The sequence below is a fragment of the Tupaia chinensis genome, unplaced genomic scaffold (assembly GCF_000334495.1).
Source record: "Tupaia chinensis unplaced genomic scaffold, TupChi_1.0 Scaffold138060_1, whole genome shotgun sequence".
In the NCBI taxonomy this organism is placed as follows: domain Eukaryota; kingdom Metazoa; phylum Chordata; class Mammalia; order Scandentia; family Tupaiidae; genus Tupaia; species Tupaia belangeri.
Genome location: NW_006197961.1, coordinates 1,235,315 through 1,242,279, shown reverse-complemented (window position 1 = coordinate 1,242,279; position 6,965 = coordinate 1,235,315). Strand labels below are relative to the sequence as shown.

Below are 6,965 nucleotides of genomic sequence, written 5' to 3'. Positions count from 1 at the left end.
CCGCCCCCGCCGCCCGTCCTTATTGGGCCCCCCCTCAGCTTCCCCGATCCTCCCCCACCATTGGCTGGAGCTCCAGACTGGTTTCCCAACTGCAGTTGCTCATTCGATTACTGTCATGCCAGTCTCTTCGTGTCTACCCAATCAGAGCTTGCAGCGAGCTGCGCTGTCAATCAAGGGGCGGCGGAGGCCAATGAGAGCAGGGGAACCCCCCGCGGCGTAGTCCTTCTGTAGGGTTTCGGGGCGGGCCCTGGGTTCATTCACAACATTCCTCCCCCGCCCCCTTGGGGCTGGACAGCGCGCCCCGGGCAGCTGGGGCTGCGCCCACACACGGCTTTGTTTACTGAGGGTCGCTTCCGGGCGCCGTGAGGGGACAATCCACACGGTCCGACCGGGGAGCGAGACAGAGCGGCGGGGGCCGGGGGCAGCGGCTCAGCCCCTCCTCCCTTGAGCTGTGTGACCCGAGAAACTCACTCAACCTCTCTGGGCACCTGGTCGAGTTTTGATGCTCCGGGCGGGGAATGGGGGAGTCGCGGGCTCCTAAGCAGGATTTTGGGGGACTGCAGACCCCTTCTGCAGAAAGGGAGCTTCGTTAGGGGGTTCGTAGACTTGCTTTAAGCCGATCCTTGAGCTTCAAGTCCGGACATATCAGATCTTTTCTCCGTCCTTAATGTTATGTTGAATCATGTGAGATTGTTCATTGTTTTACTATTTTTGGAGAACTTTTTAAGGGCCAGGAAGTGGCATGGTGATTAAGGCGCTGGATCCCACATGGCAGATTCTGCTGTGAGAGTCCCTGGACCTGACGGCTTGAAAAACTCGCCAAGAGCAGGCATGTGCATGCCTGCCCAAAGTCCCAAGAGGAGAATGGATTGCAGTGTGGCCATCCTCCCTTGGGGGTGATTTCTCATTTTTGCTGTCTGTGTCTCACCCGCCCCCATGCAAAAAAAAAATCTAAAATAAAAAGATATATGTAGCCGGGGCTGGCAGGTGGCGTGGTGGTTGGGGTGCTGGACTCCCCCACCCTGCTGACCAGGGTTTGAGTCTCGGCGCCTTGAAAACCACATGGGACTCGTGTGCGTGGTTACCCAAAATCCCAGAAGGAGAATGGAGGAGAAGGGATTGCGGCATGGTCATCCTCCCTGGGGGGTGGTTTCTTACTTCCTCTCTCTGGCTCTCTCAGAACGCAGTCACCTTATTGGGGCTAGCAGGTGGTGTGAAGGTGCTAGACTCCCACATGGTTAACTGTGGTTCGAGTCCCAGACCTTCTCTTTCTCACTTCCTCTCTAGTCAAATTAAAAAAATAGTAATACATGGAATTAAATAAATGAATAATTCTTGATTTAAAAATATATATGTGTATTTTATATATATATATATATATATATATATATATCCAACTGCAGGTCCATGTACCTGTAGTCCCAGCCATGCTATACTCGAGGCTGAGGCAGAAGGATTGTGAGTTCAAGGCCAGCCTGGGTGACATAGCCAAACCTTGTCTCTATTTTAAAAAAAGAAAATTGGGACCGGCAGATGGCATGGTGGTTAAAGATGCTGAACTCCCTCATGGCTGACCACAGTTCGATTCCTGGACCTGGTGGCTTGCTTTCTCACTTTCCCTCTTTCTCTCTCTCTCTGTCCCTCCCTGGTCAAATTTAAATAAATAAGTTAATAAAGTTAAATTAAATAATTCTTTTTAAAATTTTTTTGCAGAGGATTTCGCTATAGGGCACATGCCCTCTCCAGAAAGACAGAGAGAGACAGAGAGACAGAAAGCGAGAATCACCCTCCCAGGGGGATGACCACACCGCAATCCCTTCTCCTCCATTCTCCTCTCGGGATCTTGGGCATGCACACACACGCGCCCGGCGTGAGTTTAAGCCACTGGGTCTGGGACTCGAACCGCGGTCGACTACGTGGGAGTCCAGCGATGTAGCCATTATGCTAACTGCTGCTTTCTTTTAAAAAGAAAATCAGATCACTTTTACTGACGTACCAGTACACAGACCAACCCAGGTTTGGAAGGCATAACGATGTTTGTACAGTAATTGTCATCGAAGCAAATGACGACACAGAGGGGTCTGAAATGGCCGCACAGTGACACGATGCCTTAGTCAATGAAGGAAACTGGTCGCTCACTCATCGCTGTCTCATTGCGCAGTCTTCACGAAGTCTTCTTTCTTGGTTGAGGCTCTAAGCTCAGGAATGGCCTTGGGTCTGACCTTCTCTTTGCAAGAGGAGCCTTTGCCGATGCTGAGTGTTATTTATTTATTTATTTTTTTGAGAGTTTTTTTGCTACAGGGTGTGTGCACTCGCCAGACAGACAGAGAGAGAGAGACAGAAAGCGAGAAATCACTGCCCGGGAGGTTGGCCACGCCGCAATCCCTTCTCCTCCATTCTCCTCTCGGGATCTTGGGCACGCACACACACGCGCCGGGGGTGAGTTTTAAGCCACCAGGTCCGGGAATCAAACCGCGATCGACTACATGGGAGTCCAGCGACATAGCCATTACCCTAGCTGCTGGTCCCAATGCTGAGTGTTCTTGATGCCCTTTCCCCCAGCAGTAACCGTGTGGAGAAGCAGGTACCGTCCGTCTCCCGGTGACTTAACAAAGGAACGTTCCACAATGGCTTCCTTTCCATTCACTGTGTCCACAAGGGAGAAGACAAGCCGGATGCGTCCAGTGAGCGTTGTCAGCTGGTCCTGGGGGAAGCCCACCTTGCGGGGTAAGTCCACAGATCAGGGGGGCCACGGTCTTCCCAGCATGGCCGCTGATTACTGGGCCGTTGCCTTGAGCTGGATCCAAATTCTTCAACTACAGTGCTGGCTCTGACAGTGCCCAGGGTTGTCACACCGGAGATGTTACTGGGGTTGTATACTCCATGTTTCTTGAAAACCCATGTGGGGACCAGCAGCTGGCTTAACGACTATGTCGCTGGACTCCCATGTAGTGGACTGCAGTTCGAATCCCGGACCCGGTGACTTAAACTCACGCCGGGCGCGTGTGCGTGTGTGCCCAAGATCCCGAGAGGAGAATGGAGGAGAAGGGATTGTGGCGTGGCCATCCCCCCTGGGGGTCATTTCTCGCTTTCTGTCTCTCTGTCTCTGTCTCTCTGGCAAACGCACGCAACTATAGCAAAAAACCTCTCCAAAAAAGAAAGAAAAAGAAACTTCCGATATGATCCGGCCGGTGGAGTGAACCGGCTGGCGATGTTGCAGACCGTGGATTCAGGACAGCGCTGGGCACAGGCTGCGGCCAGGGTGGCCACGATTGTGGCATTGGTGGTGACCAGGTCATCTCGGATCATGCCTGGCTTTCTGGGGACTCCGGCAGGAATAACCACCGCATCGCGACCTTTCAGGCAGTCCGGCGGCGGCTGGGGCCCACATTCGCTCTGGTCTCTGTGTGGCTCGGGTCTGCAGCCAGCCGGGGTGGAGGCGCAATACCGCAGAGGGTCAGTCGGCGCACTAAGAGGCTGCCCAGACCCTCGGGAAGCCCCTCGCCGGCTACTTTAGCATCCCTCTGGCCGAGGTACTGAAGCTGTGGCGGAGAGCCGTGCTCACAGGCCAGGGCGAGGGCGGAGCGCAGGACTGGGGGCTGGGGGAGAGGGGGCCACGGACCTTCAGGGGCAGGAGCTGGTGGCGAACAAGTGAGTTATTTTTTAATGATATTTTTATTTAACTTTATTTATTTGCTTATTTTAGAGTGATAGAGTGAGAAGTGAGAGAGAAAGAGAAAAGCAAGCCACCAGGTCTGGGACTTGAACTACAGTCACTCATGTGGGAGTCCAGCACCTTAACCACCACGCCACCTGCTGGCCCCAGATACATGATCAAGGTTGCGCCTCCCTCTAGTTCTGCAGGATGGGGCTTTCACCTCTGTTTTTTGGATGTGGAAACAGGCTTGGAGAGTCTGAGCCACGTGCCTGAGGTCACCCAGGTGGCAGCTGGAGCCCTGGACTTCCTGGGGAGCCTCTGTTTTTTGCAAAGGATTTTGGGAAAAGATCCGTCTAAGGGGAAGGAGCTGGTGGTGTGGAGCGGGGAGATGCTGCCCTGCAGACAGGACCCAGGGTCCAGGTTTTCCTGCGGAGCCTTTGGCATCGGATACTTGGGCGTGTCTACAGGTCCAGTCCTCACCCTAGACCAGGTTTCAGCGCGTGTCCTGAGCGGCTGACCCGGAGAGCTCACTCCGATGGACGCCCCTTAAAGTCAGGAGGGACTGGGACCAGCAGGTGGCGTGGTGGTTAAGGCCCTGGACACTCCCACATGGCCAACCATGGTCAGAGTCCCGGACCTGGTGGCTTGCTTTCTCCCTCTCTCTCTCTGCCTGGTCAAGTTAAAATAAATGAATGTATAAATAAAATTAAATAAATAATTATTTTTAAAAAACTTTTATTTATTTAGAGGAAAGTGAGAAAGCAAGTCACCAGGTCTGGGACTCGAACCATGGTCGGTCATGTGGAAGTGTCTAGCGCCTTAACCACCATGTCGCTTGCTGGTCCCCAAAATTAAATAATTCTTAAAAAAAAACAAAACAAAACAAAAAAAGGAGCTGGCAGGTGGCGTGGTGGTTAAGGGCGCTGGACTCCCACCTGGATGACCACGATTCAAGTCCCGGACCTGGTAACTTGGCTTTCTCACTTTCCATTTCTCTCTCTCTCTGTCCCTCGTCCCTCTCTGGTAAAATTTAAAAAAGCAGTAAATAAATAAATAAAGTTAAATAAAATAATTCTGAAAACAAAAAAAAGAAACGAGGCTCAGAGAGGGCTGGCAAGTTGCCCGAGGCCACACAGCACCCCGGGAGAATGTGGAAGGTCAGGAGGAGCACTAGGAAGTTGGGGTCTCTAGGCCTATTTCCAGCCGGGCCCCCTTCCTAGGAAAACTTGCAGGGAAGGAGAGGCTGGGGAAAGGGAGGAGAAGGGGTTCCTGGCTCTGGGCTGTTTTCAGGGTGCCGCCAGGAAGCTCTGGCTTCAGGGAAACGGGAGCCGCGTTTATCCCGCCGCCTCCAGCCCGCGTGAGCTCACTGTCTGGGCATTCGTTCCGCCTGACCCCAAAGCCACGATCCTCTCAGCCTGGGGTAAACGGGGTTACCCTGGAGGTTGGGATGACCACCGGGACGGGACTCCCGGCTCTGTGGACACTGTCCCCCCGACTTTCTGCAGGCCCCTCCTCCTGCCAGCCCCTCACAGCACCCCTGTGGACGCAGGCAGGAAACCCCGCAGGGTCAGCTGCACTGCTTCCTGGCCCCGGGACGAGGACGCAGCCCGCCCTGGCTTGCCTGGCTGGCGGGGTTCATTTCTGCCATGTTTTTTCTTCCTGTCTAAACACAAGTTCTCGGGCTCTTTGCCAATCCTTGCCTAGAAAAGGGCATTCCAGGCCCAGCGGGGAGGTCGAGGCTGCAGGGGGGGAAAGGCCAGGGCGAGAAGAATCTTGTCTGAAGGGCCGGCAGGTGGCGTGGCCGTTAAGGGTGCTGGACTCCCACATGGCTGGCTGTGGTTCAAGTCCCAGACCCGAAGGCTTGCTTTCTCTCTCTCTGTCTCTGGTCAAATAAAAATAATTCTTAAAAAAAAATAAAAGAGTAATTTTGTCTGAAAAAACACACTGAGTGACTGAGCTGGAACTCCCACCTCCCCACCCCAGACTCAGGGCAACTCCCAGTCAGATGTGTAAGCCCGTCCTGGGGCCAGCAGGTGGCGTAGTGGTGAAGGCGCTGGACTCTCACCTGGACCACCACGGTTCAAGTGGAACCCAGCGGCTTGAAACTCACGCAGGGCGCATGCGCGTGCATTCCCCAAATCCCAAGAGACTGGAGGAGAAGGGATTGTGGCGTGGCTATCCCCCCCACCCTGGGAGGTGACTTCTTACCTTCTCTCTGTCTCCTCCACGAGTGTACATGCCCTATACCAAGAAAACTTTTTCTTTTTTGGAGAGATTTTTGCTATAGGGTGCGTGCACTCACCAGACAGAGAGAGAGAGACAGAAAGCGAGAAATCACCCCCCAGGGGGGATGGCCACACTGCAATCCCTTCTCCTCTCGGGATCTTGGGCATGGACGCACATGCACCCAGCGTGAGTTTAAGCCGCCGGGTCCGGGACTTGAACTGCGGTCAACTACATGGGGGTCCAGCGACATAGCCATTACGCTAACTCCTGGTCCCGCTGAACAAGACACTTTGATCAGATCAGACCATCCAAGCGGACCTGAATGGTCTGATCCTGCCTTTTCCGCAGGGAGATGTGGGTGGTCACCCTGGACCGCTTGGCATTTGCGCACCCGTAGGTCGGTAAGAATTATTTCCTGTTGCGGGGACAGGGCTGGAAGATGGTTCAAAGACCGTGCGTGAGTGAGCCAGGTACCCCGAAGGGCGTGCTGCCTGCAGATAATGCTCTGAATGACCCTTGGCATGACCCTAACGTAACGGATGCACGGCCACACCAGGTTCTCCAGGCGGAAAGAACGCTTTCATTCCTTCTTTCTTTCAGCAAACACCTGTTCCCCCCAGCGCCTTTTGTAAGTTATTTTAGAGACAGGAGACAGAGCAGCGAGTAACACAAAGACCTGGCCCTTGAGCAAAACAGCAACAGAGGACAGGGGCGAGTAGCACAGTAATCCTAGGACAATGGGACGGGTGCGTCCTCGTCCTCAGGCAGGGGCAACCTCTCAGGGGAGGGTGAGCGTGGAGGGAGCTGTGGGTGCGAAGGCCAGGAAGCAGGGCGGTGAGAAAGGTGGTCCATGCACCAGGGCTGGGGACTGGGGCGGGGTGCAGGCTTGGGGGTGCCCACATTTTCTGCCCTTCTCACTAGAGCACCAGTTCTGGCTGTACTGAGCTCAGGGGCTGGTGTGGAGCAGGTGCGTGTGGTCTGGGTCCGTGGCATGGTGGTTAAGGCGGCTGGATCTCACATGGCTGACCATGAGGACCAAGTTTGAGTCCTGGACCTGGTGATTTGAGAAATGTGCGGGTGG

The 6,965-nt window shown here is 54.3% G+C and overlaps 1 pseudogene; it reads right to left on the bottom strand.

Moving 5' to 3' along the window:
* Window positions 1-2,150: 2,150 nt before the first annotated feature.
* The window catches only part of LOC102474754 (malate dehydrogenase, mitochondrial-like), an 8,629-nt pseudogene continuing 3,814 nt past the window's right edge, over window positions 2,151-6,965 (bottom strand).